Raw genomic sequence first — 17,017 nt, 5'->3', positions numbered from 1 at the left:
TAATGATCATGATTTATCAATTGTTTATATCATTATAGGAGAGGAAAGATCACTTTTCTGCACTAAGCACCTACTGTGTTGCTGTTTTTAATGGCTCTTTCAAACTATGATTAAAATACCATTTGGATATAATTTTGTGGATTGATTATTTATTAGGGACCACTAAGAAAATATATGCCCCAGGTCCCTAGTGGTTTCTGGATTTCCCTTGTACCTAATACTGCAAATTCACAACCAGCTCTGCTACATTCTTGGACTCACTCTGTTTGTATGTTCCACTGGCAATAAGTTAAAATCTATTTCCCTTTGGATTGTTTAAGCACACAGTTTTTATCTCATACCACATACATGCCAACCACACTCATATCGCCAGAGAGTGTCACAAAATCTCCAAGAAATATGTAATTGTTTTATTCAATTTGGTTCTATTAAATTGTTTTTTTTTATTCAAAATGCATTAAAAACAGATCCAATATTGCACCATCAATTAACTACAAATATAAAAATTCATATACACACATTGATACATATGAATTCAATATGGAAGAATAAAATAGACATTTAGAATTTGTCATTAGATGCACTACTCCAGTAGACATTCATGATCAAAACATCTTTGTACACAATTGTTTCCTTTGACCAAGATTAGTTAGATATAGTGCTTTTATTGTAGCAGACTGACGCGTTTCGGTGGTTACTGTTGTTTCTACCATCTTCTTCAGGCACAAATACTTGATATCTCGCAATTATCTAACCAAAATTAGTCATAAGATTATAATCAGTTCACTTAAGAAACTTACTCCTCAGAATGGACGGACCATAGATACAACGTCCTGTTGCAGGGATTCTGCTTATGCACAGAACTATGCGCAGGAAACCAGGACCTCAGAGAATTGTGGTGTACCAAAAACTCCCCTCAGAACCCAGAACCCCTTATCCCGACCAGCATCAGTGTCCCATTCGATAGCCGAGATTTAGCTCGGCGGTCCCAATGTATAGACAACCCAGAACAAGAGACTTTGGATATTCTCAGGAATATTGGGAATCAGAAATACCTGTTCGTATTCTTATATCAGTCCACAACAGAATAACAAAGACACGGTAAAGTTTAAAGAGTTTATTTTATAAACCTCGCGTCCTAAGATGCAGTAACTTGGCTAACATAAGCAGACAAATGGTCAAGATCAGGACCATCAGCATTGTTACAATACCATAGAAAATGAAAGGAGCAATCATAATAAAATGACAGTGGAAATCAACCACCCTCCTTTCTTTAGTAAACTAATAGGCTATTATTAGACTAATAGAAGGTCTCTAGGCTTGAATGGGGCACCCCATACCGAATAGATCAGCTTAGTGGAATCACATCACAGGATCAGCTAGGCTCTCTCCTGCAACAGCTCTTCTTTCCGAATGAATCTAAAACATGCTGCACTATGATATTAAAGGCACTCGTCTTTCAGGTATCTGCAGCTGCGTGCATGTTATGACTACATAGTGGGACGATCAACCTGCACACAACAACATGCACCGTCTAGTGACCCAGACTAGTTCTTTACACGATGTACAGACCAAGGTCACTGCTCACTGTTAAGAATGTTAAACAACAGACGGTTCTCATGTGAAGCAAAGTCGAGTAAGCATTTCTCAAATGAATAACATGTAACAACAGTGTCGCGTGCAAAAGCAACAGAAGCGGCAAGATGGCTTTCTAACAGCTGACGCAGTTGTGCTAACTTAGCATTGTACATAGGGAGACATCAATCATCACTACACCCCCGCTTGATCGGACCACTAACCACTAGGGGCGCACCTTCAAGAATGCAGATTTCAAGTGTGACAGGACGGAATCAAGGGAATGAACAGTAAGTCCATATTAGGTAAGTGAAAAGTTCGAAGAGAAAAAAAAGAAAAAGAAAAAATGATGTTCCAGAAAAAAACCATTTAAAGGGGAAAAAAATGTAACATCGATGGTTGCACCATGAAACGAAGAGGGCAGAAAGTCAATCCATCAAGGTATAGGCACAATAAGTTGCAACAGCTTCCAAGAGGAAATCATTGAAACGTTCCGCAAAATTATCTGCCATCCAATTCAGCAAGGGGAAGGAACACACATGCTCCTCGATCACTGGAGCCTCCAGCACCACACGAGGACAACAGGCAGGTTTCCTCAACATAACTTCTCTCCAGGAAGTCAATAGCGGCCTCTCCGATGTTCCAATTCCCTAGGACTCCATGTGCCGCACCAAAGGCCATGAACCTGACACCGGAACAGTCCAGCTCATGAGCCACTAAGGGGCTCATGAGACGATCATAATCCGGGGCAGGAGACACCGAGTTCGACAGGCACAAATCCAGAGCCCACTGGAATGGACAATCTAGGCAGTGAAAGAAAGGCTGCACACAAGTAAAGAAGGGAAACCGGAAGGACAATCCATAAGCAATGCTTAAGGTCGCCAGAGGTAAGGTGCCATAATATTCAAGCATCCGGTTACGAAGATGAAGCAGCCGGGGCATGCTGTCTTGCAACGCAGGGTGTGCAGCCATAGCGTAGTGCGCAGATCAACAAAAGCACCCCAGCCACAAGGGCGAGAAGCAAAGGGAGACCTCTGAAGACGCTGGAAAAAATAGAATGAAAAAATGCGGGCATCACACCAAAAATAGTTTGAAAAGAGGTCACGAGGCCCGGAGCCCACAATTTTAAAAAAACGAGCCAGGCCACTCGTGGACGAGGCATTAAAGATAGTTTGAATCAAGGTCCCAAAATGCAGGGGGAGGTCAGTATTCAAAAGCGCTTGCACCTCCGTGCGTGTGTTAGCTACGTGAAGGACAAATGTTTCACGGGATGAAGTCAACGCGACTTCTTTTTGAGACATTAGAACCCTTATTCTGCTCATCTTGTTGAACTCTGCTTTCAAGGTTGGAATCGAAGGCCAGATGGAAACATCGAGTCGGCCATGGGGGGGTGGGAAAAGGACGTTATTACAGCAAACTACCCGTTGCGATACAGTCACTATGTAAGGAATTCCCGCCAACATCCCACAGCACGCTTCATTATTCAAAAGCAAATAACTACCGTTAGCAAGCAGCGTAAAAGATGGTGTTATAACAGGCACCGGAATCCCTTTCAGGATGCAAGCCAAATTAGGAGCGTGTATATTACATGCACCATGCAATTGAATGTGCCTGCACACTACAGAGTTATCTGGAGTTGAAGTACATTCTTCACCCTTTAAGTAAACCTCTTTGCCGTCTCTCACACACCTATACGTGAATGGGAGCCACCAAACTTCGTGCAGAAAGGCAGAACCAAGTTTTTCATATCTGCCCAGAGCATAATGTTTCATGCACGAACTGAACTTAAACAGGGGGAAGGGCAACGTTATCAATCCGTGGATAAGCCACACAGCGGAGTTTAATTCAGCAATAGAAAAAGGTAAAGGTTCTAACTTTTCAATGTGCAGCAACGAATAAGTAGCATCCTTCATGGACATGAACTGTTGTTTTGCAGTTAAATTAAAAGGAAGGAACAAAGATGAAGTATTCATGTAATCCCACGGGACATTCCCTGCCTTTAACGTTTGCAAAGTTCATGCAAACTGCATAATTGAACGCAATTGATTTTGACCATGATACAATACAGATAAATCATCCGGCACAATGTCTACGACAGATGAAACAATATTATCTAATGTATAAATTCTTGAAGACAAGGTGTTAATGCTATTATCTATCACAGCCAATACTTTCTCCATATTGGTTTAGTCAATAGCGCGTAATCTGGATGCAGCTTCAATTTGTGACAATTTCCAGACTTCGTTGTAAATAGCATATACCCATCTTTTGGACCTGCCAGTCGCAGGACCCTTAACAAAATCATTCAAATCTATTTTGTCGTTTAAACGTGATAAATGAAGTTTAACAGATGCTAATGTGGAATGTTGCAGCCACGACTGGCATAACTTACCCACTGAGTAGGTAGTTACTGTGTGTGAAGACTCAATGAGGGTCTACCCTAAGTTGTGTATACCCCGGAGACAAATCTAAAAACCGATGTTGACAGGAATCTGAGCTCGTTTGCCACACCAACCACCCTTCAGGATTCAATGCCGAAACATTGAAGGTCGTGTTGGAAACAAGGGACTGCAACTTAGCAAGAGGGAGATCTGTATGATTCTCCCAATTAGGATAAGCACCCAGATCCGGGGTCGAGGGAGAATTCATTTTTCTAGATGTAGCCAATGTGGGTTGGGATAAGACAGGCAGGATGCAAAGCTTTTGTCCCTTGTACCTGCCACGGTTTAGTTCCCCAAACTGATTTAAGTTCGATAGTAGCTTTCCATAGATCATAACCTCCAACATCCAAATCGTCCATAAAGGACTTGGAATATAGTAATTTGGTGTGTGTCAGTCTAACCTTAGATGCGGATTCAGCCGCAACCTTAAAATAAAAGGAGGCTGGATTAGACACACTAAAATCTGAAAAGTATGTGAATTTGTTCACTAAAGTGGCAGAGCTGCCAGGCATAGGGGCCGGACAATGTTCCCATTGTGTAAAATTAACAAAATTTCTAAACGTATTTGCTCTGTGTAGGAAATGTGTGCCATAATGTTGGTAGCAAAATTGTTCATCATAATTTGCAGTATCTAAATACAAATCTTCAGCATCAAATGCAGCATAATATTTCAAATCAGAAAACAGTGCTTCTATCGCTTGTACATCCCAATCATCCGATCGGATGTTCTGTTTAACTACATCACCCATAGAAACACGAAAAACATTTGGCACATTAACCACTTTGGTGGGGCCATGAATTTGGAACTTTACAGCATCACAAGCGATTTCATCACGTACAGGCCAGGCGGTAATGTTCACAAAAGTCTGGTCCCTTTTCATAATATGTGATGAGGAGTGGGGGGCCAAAGTTCCATCAATTAATCCAATTGTAGATCTTTCAGTCAGGTAGTGTCCATTGATAAGTCTAAAAAACACTACCAAAAAACCAATGGACAGAAACAAAAAAATACATGTGAGCACCAGCCAAATGTAAGTCCAAGGAGGAACCAAAAAATGTCTCTTGAACCAGGCAACAAAAATAGAAACTTTTGATGGGGCATTGGAAGTCATTGAATCAGTGTCAAAGGAAGAATGTGACTGGTCAACTGCTGTTGAATGTAAAAGAGGCAACTGGACTTCTGCAGGATAAGCATACTCAGGATCATCAGGCAAACCACCAGCTGTTGGTGGCAACGAAGGACCAGTAATTGAATGCATCTCAACGGCAACATCAGGCAAGGTGTTAGAGGGCGGCACCACAACAGAATTTCGCAGCATAGAAGGGCAAGAAACTGCAGGTGTCATACTAAGGAGTATCGGCCACTCGCTGTAGCTTGACATTGTCAATAGAGATGTACCTGTTATCCTTGCGACCAGGAAGTGGAGGTAAAATGACTGTACGTGTACCCAGTACTCCAAGCACCGGGACCGATGCACGATAAAAGGGGCCGAACTCCTTCTTGTTCTCCACCTTCTCACAGACCAGGTCACCAACTCGAGGTAGCCAGCCGACTACCGGAATCTGAAGCGCAGCTTCTGATGTAGAGGGTACGTGTTCCTTTGCTAGAGTGTCTCTGGCTTCTTGAAGATTCTGCAATACAGCACAGTGATCATCTAGGTCAAAAGGCGTGGCGGCCGCTGCCATGTCTAGACCATCAAGGTCCGGGATAAACATTCGTATGCCAAAGAGCATCATGTACGGGGTCCGCCCACCCAGAGACCTTCTAGGGAGATTATTAAGTGCACGTTGCACGTCATACAAGTGGGCTAGCCAGTTCCGGCCAGTACCTAAAACCCTGGCTGTCAAAGATTGCTTTAAGTCACGGTTCATTCGCTCCACAACACTATTGCCCTCAGGCCGGTATGGAGACGAAAATTTGACTTGGACCCTCAAACTTCTCATGGCTTCTTTGTACGCCTTAGAGGCGAACGCAGGGCCCTAGTCAGAATGAAGGGTACCACATGCAAAACTTCCAACAAAGACACGGAAATCCTTGATGACAGTACGGGCATCAGCACTCCTTTATGGCCACACCCACAGAAAACGTGTGCACGAATCCACTGCAACCAAGATGTACTTGTACGCAGTATCAGAGGTAAAAGGACCGCAATGATCTAAATAAACACACGCAAGTGGTTGATTAGATATATACAGCCGCGTTTGTGGTGGACGCGCTGCAGATGAAGGTTTTATCTGCTGGCAAATGTCACAATTAAGAACGAATGTGCGCGCTTGTTTGTACAAACCGTACCACCAGTAACACTGCTGTAAAAGAGATACAGTAGCCGCAATGCCGGCATGCGTGGACGCCATGCCCTCGGGGGCCGCTGATATCAGAGATGGTCTGCAGTCCGCGTTGGGAATCAATCTGTCACCAACGTCGTTAATCCTCACTAATGGGACGTTATCAGGACTTAAGCGATAATGGTAGCGAGAAGGGAAACCTCTTGGGAAGTTTTTCCCTGTCTCTGCAGCATCAATAGCTGCCAAGATGTCATCATCAATCTTACTTTTCGATCTTGTAACTGCTGCTACTAAATATGTCGCCACTGCGGTTTTTGCTGACAGCATGGACGCCAACACGTTGGTGACCGAGAGTGTGAATAACATTCACGTGGGGCAGACGTTCTTTAAGTTCTGCCACTCGAACCCAAAGCGTTTTATGCTTTACTGTGCTACCTTTGGAAATCACGATAGTCATTTTGAGTCCAAAAATGTAGATTGTCGTTGTATGTTTGAACACAATAGAACGAGTCACTCACTATAAGAGAAGTAACCCGAGGGTCAGCAAACTCCAGTGCAAGCACCAAAGCATGAAGCTCTGCTAACTGTGCGGTACAATCACCCAATGACTGCGTATGCACGACATCAGATTGGAACTCGCCATTTACGAAAGTACCGACTACAATTGCGCAGGCCGCTGAATAGGCGTGCTTTGATCCAGTTGTGGGCTGCGCAGACCCGTCCGTGTAAATGACACAATGGTACTCCTCGAGCGGGCGCAAAGTCAGAGGAGCCGGATGAACGAATTCATATTCCAAGAACTCCTGTGTCTGTAATGCCACGTCAAAGATATATGTGACGTCAGGCGAGGTCAAGGAGGTAGCCCATTGTATCCACCTCGGATGCAAAGCCTTAGAATTAGGAACACTAGCTTTCGTCACCGCCTCAAGGGCAGGATATGGTGTTACCACCAGCATGCGCTTCCCTTGTGATAGTGCTCGTTCTTTCAGGATCGCCATCTGAACTGCTGTCAGTACTTTTTCGACAGCAGAAAAGCGCAGCTCAGCTGATGTGTACAAGTGCGATTTGTAAGCAATGGGGACAGTGTCACCCTCATTGAACGTTAAGTAGGTGAAACCCACTGCGCCCGGTACAATTCTAATGACCAGGTTAGTGTGGTTATCACGGGTTTGTAAAAATTTAGAAGCAAGAAGATCAGTCTGCAATGATTGTAATGCAACCGAATGCTCTGGCAGCCAACAAGATTTGGAAAAAGTAGGTTGTACCAAGGCGTAAAGCGACTTGATATGCTGGGCATAGTCAGGAATGTGGAGAGTGGAGAAGTGTGGCTCACTGGTTAGAGGAGGCATACCCTGAAGCAGAGGTCAGACCCGGGACCAGGGTTCAATTCCCGACGCGGCAGGGTCTGAGCCCAAGTGTCCACAGACTCGATAATTCTCACTTCGGTGCCTACTCGAATCATGGGTTCACACTCTGCAACTCTGGGCAATAGCTTGCTTAATCTCCACTACGGCCCCCCCGCGGCGGGATGCCTGGCTTTCACCTTGGGGATGCCCAGTACGGGTTATCTCACAGGGAAAAGCAAGGATGGGTTCCCAATGCAAGCGCCGAGATGCCCAAGGGTAAGTCGAGCGCTATATAAGAACACACATACATACATGTAGGTACGACCGAAATTCAGAAAGCCCAGCAGGGATTGTAATTTGTTCAGCGTTGTAGGAGCACGAAGGCGTGCGCATTTCTCTAGGAAGTGCGAAGCCAATCCTCGATCCTCATTGTTGAGTTCGTACCCCAAGAACAACACCGTGTACTCTGCAATGTGGGACTTCGCAAAGTTGAACTTGTAACCGAAGTCAGCAAACATAGTTATTATGTTATCCACGTGAGCAAGGTGTGGAAGCAACTCGTCGTCCATCATATAGATATCGTCTACATACGAGTACGCTTCCGGGTCTACCATCTCTAGGAGGGAGACCACACGAGCGGCAAAGACCCCAGGGCTGTTTTTATAGCCCATTGGGAGCCTTTTGAATTGTTTTTGTTTGCCACCCAAGGTAAATGCCGTCCACTCACTACTATGAGGGGACAGGTTGTGGCTGTAAAAGCCATTGGAAATGTCAAGTGTGGTTTTAAACCGTTTTCTCACAAGACTATCGACGAGAGCCGAACTGTGGGTATTTTGCACCACGCACGTCCAGCAGTGCGAATTTAAGTGCCGGTAAACCAAAACTAGGCGGTACGACCCATCAGGCTTCGTCACAGTGAATAAAGGGTTATTCATTGTGACACACGTGTTTCAATTACTCCCTGATATTCCAATTGTTCAAGGATGGACGCGACATGAGGTCTTGCCTCGCGAAGCATGGGATATTGGGGTTGTGGCTGGTGGTTGGACCGCAACGGAATCTCATGGTTGGGAGAAAATTTATCCCAGCCAACCTGATTACGATACAATGCAGGCGCAAGCACCTGCGCCCACTCCCCGGCCAACCTAGTAGAATGTTCCGTCGGCACTGTGTGCCCCTCGAGGAGCATCTAAAACGAAAGCCGGGGGCCAATCAGCCTCCGCCAAAAGAATATCATATGTGGAGGTCATATTATCCCAAAAAAACACTTTAATTTTGCGTTGTATGTCACCTTCAATCATAAGGACAATTTCAAACATTCTTTCAGGGGGAGCCACGCGAGTATCAGCAGTTTCAACACTTACAAATGTCTCAGTTGCTGTCGCCTCCTGATATGGACGCATTGCTAGCCGCACTGCTGTAACTTCCGCCGCACTGTCGAGCAGCGTTAGCGCCCATGTCAGGTTCCGAAGCTGTGTTCGTACCATCTGAGACATTTCTCGCTGTTAGAGCAGCAACTTTCTTTTTCTGAAACGGGGGCCGTTGACGTGCAGACTCGTCCTGCTTGCCTTTGCCGTCAGTCTGGCGGGGTTGCTCTCGACCCTGAGTACCCCTTCCTTTTCCACGGTCTCCGCCACCGGATTGTGAAGCCGATGTTTCCTGTGAAGAACGAGGAGAGCGTTGTTCAGAAACCTGAAATCTATCAGGTGACTTAATACGAGAACGATCGCGCAAATCATACGTGCGGTCACTAGATGACTGGACGGGTGAGGCAAAACGAGACCCCTGTTTCTGTTGCTGTTTACCCTGTTTCTTAGCTCTCCAACTTTGTTTTGGAAAGTTGGGCTTTTCGTCTTTCGTAGATGAACTCACCTTAGTTTGCTGTACTATATCAGGAATGAGCACGGTGGGTTTCACACCTAAGGCGCTACGACTCACCATTCTGTAGGCTTTCGCAATAATTTTCGCAAATTCCCTGGGCCTGTCGACCACATCCACGAGCTCCAGCATATTCGCTACTTGGAACTGCATGGCATCTCCTTTGAGGTTCCCCATTACCATGGAAGAAACCACATCGAAGCTGTCGACAAGCCTCATTCCCAATTCAATAGCCGCCTCCGCACCGTGATTCTCCTGAACCTACTTGATGACGGAGGGTAGTACAGACATAGACGGAGTGCCATAGCACTTCAAATAGGTTGCAGCAATGACCTTGCCCCAATTGTCATAATAGACAATATCTGGGACCAGGTCCTTCGGCAAAGTAATTGTGAGAATCCTGTGTTTCTCCACAGGAGTGGTGTTTGGAAAAACTGCTTCCACTTGATCAAATTTCTCAGCAAGCAAGTAGGGAAATTCATCCCTACTTAGGGGGCGCTTGCCCACAACCGAATTAACAATAACAGGTCAGTTGTGTGTCCCGCAACCGCAGGAGCCCCCGCCTGCACGTTGCGTGACACGTACTGCACTAAAGCCCTATGGACCGTAATCAGGGCTGTGTGTAGTACCCGCAACTCAGCCACCCCTACCGTCAAGTAGCGGGGATGAGGCGTAAAGCCGGCCAGCACCGGCCATGTGGCCCCTGCAATGGACAACGGGCCCATTCTCGCCGGTGCTACCGCATGGGGAAGGGCGCCAATAAACCAAATGGTATGCTGCCAGGCAGAAAGAGGAATTTCTAGTGTCCTATATGGGGCATAGACTGCAGGTACCTGTGTGGCAGTAAAAGTGTGGAACGTAGCATCGTCTGCATCCACTGCCGGAAAAGTCACCCATGAGTAAAACAACTCATACGGGTAGGCTGCATCAGCACTGACCACAAAAATAACAGCCAGCCCTTCATCCGGCACCCCATACGTTGTCAAATGACGGCATAGAGGGGTCCGACTGTGTGCGGCAATATCGACCGCCATAAGGACACACTAAAGAGAAACAACGATATCCACAGTAGCACTGGGGTTAAAAAAAAACTAACCTTTTTAATTATCAAGCTTGAAAGAACCTTTAGTCGAAACCTAGGTAAGCTAAGCCGTCACTCCCGTCAACTGTAAACCAGAGTGAGGGCGTTGTGGAATAATACAAGCACTACTAAGGCGTTTCAAATCAATAGACCAAACGTTAGGTGCGCCATGTTGCAGGGATTCTGCTTATGCACAGAACTATGCGCAGGAAACCAGGACCTCAGAGAATTGTGGTGTACCAAAAACTCCCCTCAGAACCCAGAACCCAGAACCCCTTATCCCGACCAGCATCAGTGTCCCATTCGTTAGCCGAGATTTAGCTCGGCGGTCCCAATGTATAGACAACCCAGAACAAGCGACTTTGGATATTCTCAGGAATGGTGGGAATCAGAAATACCTGTTCGTATTCTTATATCAGTCCACAACAGAATAACAAAGACACGGTAAAGTTTAAAGAGTTTATTTTATAAACCTCGCGTCCTAAGATGCAGTAACTTGGCTAACATAAGCAGACAAATGGTCAAGATCAGAACCATCAGCATTGTTACAATACCATAGAAAATGAAAGGAGCAATCATTATAAAATGACAGTGGAAATCAACCACCCTCCTTTCTCTAGTAAACTAATAGGCTATTATTAGACTAATAGAAGGTCTCTAGGCTTGAATGGGGGACCCCATACCGTATAGATCAGCTTAGTGGAATCACAACACAGGATCAGCTAGGCTCTCTACTGCAACAGCTCTTCTTTCCGAATGAATCTAAAACATGCTGCACTGTGATATTAAAGGCACTCGTCTTTCAGGTATCTGCAGCTGCGTGCATGTTATGACTACATAGTGGGACGATCAACCTGCACATAACAACATGCACCGTCTAGTGACCCAGACTAGTTCTTTACACGATGTACAGACCAAGGTCACTGCTCACTGTTAAGAATGCAAAACAACAGACGGTTCTCATGTGAAGCAAAGTCGAGTAAGCATTTCTCAAATGAATAACATGTAACAACAGTGTCGCGTGCAAAAGCAACAGAAGCGGCAAGATGGCTTTCTAACAGCTGACGCGGTTGTGCTAACTTAGCATTGTTCATAGGGAGATATCAATCATCTCTACAGTCCCTTAGTTGCGATAAACTGAACTCTCACGGAGCCTGTAGACAAATGCAGGAGAGAGATCTTGTATCTACAATTCAAATGATCTGTGCTTGTGGGACAGGCTTGTCTCAAGACTCTCTAATCTCTTTACTGCATCAATCTTCGAATATTTAAGTTGAGTTGCTTATTCTTGGGACTAAAAGGTTTCTAACGCGCACCCTTCTGACCTTCTTTAGCCGAGCAATCAACCCACACTGTCTGGTTTTTCCGTAATCAACAGCAGATGACTCTAGCTTTGGCCCTGGTGGTGCCTCAAGTGGTCGAAAGGGCTGTGAACAAATTCTCATTCTGTAACAGGCACTTTGTCCCTGGGGAAAACAAGGCAAAAAGATAACTGGTATTTATACATTCTTACTGAAAGACCCTTCCACCTGGGTTGCCAGTGCGTTAGACCAGAGACCCCAACGGCACCTGGTTATTGCAAAGTCATGGTCTCCCAAAGACTGTTCAACTATTTCAGCCATCATGCAATTAATAAACAGAAGAGGTATGTTTCAACGTGATTTTCCGGAACAAGGCACAATTGACTTTCAGAGTGCAGGTACAATGCACTCCACCATTATTTCTGAAATCATAATGTTGCTATCAATTCTTGATAACAACCTTTAAATAATAGTTACACATTCAAGGAGAACAACAGGCAGCATCTTAACAACATATGACTAGAGGAAAAAGAAATGTGGGTAGAGTTATTTTCCCTAAAATGTGGCTGAAAGACCAGGTTTCAAGATTGTACAGGGCTTTGTACATGTGATGGCCTCGGAAACCTTCAAGGGGAGCCAAAGATGGTAGTGAAGGTCATCATTACCACCAGGTGAAAAAGGGTGTGCCTCTAGTGGGCAAGGGCAGAGTCTAGTGTGAGTCAGTGCTCACTGTGCCACTGCAGCCAAGCTATATCAGACTGTAGAGCCCTAATCAGGGCAAAGCCTGTCTTGGGTTGAATGTGATTGGGTTCAAAGAGGACCTTGCCTGGAACTTTGCTCCCGAATTTTCCTATTTGAGCAGGGTCAAAACTGATTTGCATATGGCTGTGGCAAAGTGTGCAAAATAACATTGAACTGGGATGTGTCCTGAGTTGTTACCAGTGTGGAACTTAATTCTCATATTCAACCCTTAACATTTTATTATACACGTCAGTGCAACACACTCAGAGAGATATGTACAATGAAGTGGCGGAGCATGTTGTTAGCCTCCTTGGCTTAATAACAGGCTCTGCCACTTTGGAAATGCAAGGCTGCACCATACTTACAAGAATTTGGTGCAGCTTTGCGTTTCCCCCTGCAATGACGCTAAGTTTAACAACAACTTAGCGCCAACGCAGACACCCTTGCACCAGAGTGCAAGGGTGTCTGTGTGCTTGGGAGGATTAGTTATGTGTAGGGAGGTGTCCCTTCCTACACATAAACAATCCTAAAATGCCATTTTGTAACTTTCATGTGTGCTGCTCCATGCAGCACACATGAAAGTTACAAAATGGCATTTTTTAAAAAGGTTTGTTCATGTACAGGAAGGGGCATTTTGCTTGTTCCATGTGTGCTGCACACATAGAAAAAGCAAAAACGAGGAGAAATATTGCATTTCTCCTTGTTTCGCCAACTTTCACCAACTTAAGACCAGGGGCACACAAATGCCATCGTAATGCTATTAAAGTGTCTTGGGCCAGATATACGACCCTTTCAATTTGCGATCCGCAAATTGTGTCATTTTGGAATTTACAAGTGTCTCAGACACTGTAATTCCTAATGGGGTCGCAGATTGTCTGCCTCATTAATATTCATGAGGCAAGTGCAATTTGCAACCTCATTGGGAACGGCTAGCTGTCCCAGGGATGGTGGCCTGCTGGGGTCAGCAGACCACCATGTTGGTGATTGCTTTTTAAATAAAGTTTTTGAAAATTGTTTCATTTTTTGAGTGTAGGCAGTGGTCCATGGGACCACTGCCTGTGTTTTAAAAATATTTTCACTTCCAGTCACAATAGGGTTCCCTGGGGACCCCTTCTTGATTGCGAGTGGCTTACCACCCATTTGAAATGAGTGGTAAACTGCGAGTGTTTTGCGGCCTCAAAACAATCTTACATTGAAGTGCGACTCCCTATTAGGAATGGACGCCCTTGGCACACCCCTTTCTAATAGCGAGTCACAAACCATATTTTGCGAGTTGGTAATAGGGTACTGCTTCACAAAATAGGATTTGTAAATAGGACAGACCTATTCTGCTGTCACAAACGGGCCTATTACCTGTTTTCAACCACAAAAAAGGTCGTACATCTTGCCCTTGGATTACTGGATAACTTATGGTGTTTGGCCAAAACCTGACTTTCGTTGCTTTTGTTCCAGTTCAGAGAGGACCAGGCTTGGCAGTTTGGGTTGGACATTTCCTATTAAACCAGCACTATGACTGATTTGCATATGACTGGGTCTAACCTGATGTGGCACGGTGGGCAACAAAACAACACACCCAACAAACAACACACCCCACATAGCTGGAGCTGTGTACTTAATTACTTAACTCTGGTTTCAATCCCAACACAAAACCTGACACAAAACATCATGCAACTTTTTTAGTAGGATGTTCAATTCTACTATGTTATCTGACACCTTCATCAGTCCCTCACAATATGCATGAAATTACTCACATACATTTTGGGTTGTCCTCATTATCTTTGACCAATTCAGCTGCTTCACAGGAGCCTTCTTTTTCAAATATTTAATAACTTTTTTGTAATATTTCATATCCCCTGGAGAAGGCTTACGAAACCATGTCATTCTTTTAGATTCCTTCTCTGGCTGTTTACCTGCTGTCTTGCATTCATGCCACAAAACCTTGGTATCATAACTGAAATTTCCAACTCCAAATCTTCTAGTAAAACATTTGACACCCTAGTAAACCTATGTGAGAAAGTGGCTCTGTATATACTGTTCCCAAATAGGTACAGGGTGTACAGAGTCCACAGTCCCCAGAGGCTTGGCAGAGGCTAAAGTTAGATATAACCTTACTCTCTAAAGTGGTAGCTTGGTCGAGCAGTAAGGCAGTATCAGAGGACAGTGTAAAGCATTTGTTATACACACTCAGTCAGCAAATGGTCTCACACACTCAATAACTGAACTCTAGGCCAATGGTTTATATATAAAAAAATATATATGCTTGTTTTATTTTAGAACCAACAATTGGAATTAAAATATACTTTGTCAGAATGAGATGCTTTATATAAATACTTTTGCAATATGCAATTGACTTTTGTAAACAGTTACAAGTGGTTGCAATAGGCAACACTATTTTAAACACAATAATGCATTGAGTTCAATGGAAGTTTCATGTTATTTGCCACAGATTACTTTTAGGATTACTTTTGGAATTCCAGGTCTGGATCCTAGATTCAGTCCTGGGTCAGTACTTAGAATCAAGTGATGAAAGTCGACTTAATTACTGTAATGATTTTTAAACAATATTTAGCTATTTTAAAAGTTGACACTTAGAAAATATTTCAAAGAAAACTGTCAATGATTCCCAAGTTGCAGGTACAGTATGTTCTCGTTACTTTTGTAATCCAGTACTGGGTGCCTAGACTCAGTACTGGGACCTTTATCCAAAACAGGAAAGTAATTACGTTTTCAGATATTATACGATTTTTAAAGAATATTTAAAGATTGCAGAAATTGACACTTAGAAGAATTTTCACAGAAAAACAGTCAATGATTTCCTATGGAAGAAAATTGGGTTACAGGTAAGTACAGCTGTATTTTTCAGAGTCAGTGCTGGGCACCAAGATCCAGCACTGGGAGCTTACCTAAGAGCAGGTGAGTAATTTCATTTTCGTTACTCAGCTGATTTTTGGTGAATATTTTAAGATTTGAAAAGTCCACACTTAGAAGAAATTTCAGGAAAAAAACAGTCAATGTTACCCTATGAGGAAAATAGAGTTATCGGTTTAAGGGTAAGTACTCGACTGGCAGAAATGAGGTTCTGGGCATAGACTCAGGGGTCCCCCAGGGTCAGGTAGGTACAGTTGGTTCACCCTCAGCGACTCTAGAGCGGCTGGGTGCAGAGAAAGTTAGGCCCAATGTTATCCTACGAGGGATAGGAGGACCTTGGTTGGTGGCTGCTGACTGGCAAGCCACGAGGCTGTAGGAGCTGGGCTCCTGGTCACTTACTCAGGGCAAGTGGGGAAGTAGGTAGGTGTAGAGGTTGCACTGCCAGGGCCACTCGGGCGGCTGGGTGCATAGTGCTTTTGAGCCTTCGGGCGCTCAATTGATTTCAATGGGAAATCTCCGGTTTAGAAAAAGACTGCAAGCTCAGGGACGAGGATTCTTCAGGTGCCACCACCACTTCGAGAGGTAAGTTGGGTAGTTGGAGGATAGGTAGGTACCCCGGGATTGGGCACAGGGGGCCATGGGGCACCGCGTGCAGGGGTGCCTTTTGGTGTCGGAAAATCTTACCCTCTGTTGATCGCGGTGGGGGGGCACCTTGTTCTGAGGCTGCAGGCTTCTTCAGGAGTGTCGAGGGAGGTCATTGGGTGCCGGACTTGGGGTCACAGTCGCTGTGGGGTCGTCCTCGTGGTCTTCGTTCACTCCGGCACTGGCCAGGCTTGGCTGGTGCAGAGTGTGCTGGGTTTGCGGTTCCGGGCTGCTGCCAGGGATTAGAGGTAAGTTTTGAGTAGAGCCTCTACTCATAGGAGTCCCAGGGGCTTAGAGCCAAAAGGTAGTCAGGTCCTCCAGGGTTTGTGAGGTTGCTGGCCACAAGAGATGCCGGGTTGGAGCAGGAGCAGGTTCGAAGGTCGACAGGCCGGTAGGGCTGGGGCCAAAGCAGTTGGTGTCTTCCTCTTTTTAGCAGCTGCAGGGCAGGTCTTCTTTCGTCTTGCTCTTCTTTGTAGTTTGGAATCTGGAATCTAGGGAAGGAAGGGTCAGGGTGCCCCTAAATACTAGATTTAGGGGCGTTACAGGTAGGTGAAGGGCAGGGGCCAATGGGTCCCTGTCCTGGGGTGGGTACACCCCCTATCCTGCCTCTCTCCTGTGGGAGGGGGGCAGGAGACTAGTCCTGATTGGGCAGGGCTTCCCATCTTCAAGATGGCGAGAGCCCGCAGATGTGCTTTACCTCGCCTCCCCCACCTGAGGGGTGGGGTTGGCAGGCTAGCACATACCCGTCCTTATTTGGGGTTTCCGGCCAAGCTTCCCGCCAGAGTGGGGGGTTGTAGTGGCCTGGGGAAGCTCACAGAGGCGGCATGCCTTTGAAGCTTCCCCCTGCCCATCCTGGGG

This window comes from Triturus cristatus, chromosome 7 (assembly GCF_964204655.1).
Source record: "Triturus cristatus chromosome 7, aTriCri1.1, whole genome shotgun sequence".
Taxonomy (NCBI): Eukaryota; Metazoa; Chordata; class Amphibia; order Caudata; family Salamandridae; genus Triturus; species Triturus cristatus.
Note: the sequence above shows the minus strand (reverse complement) of the source record.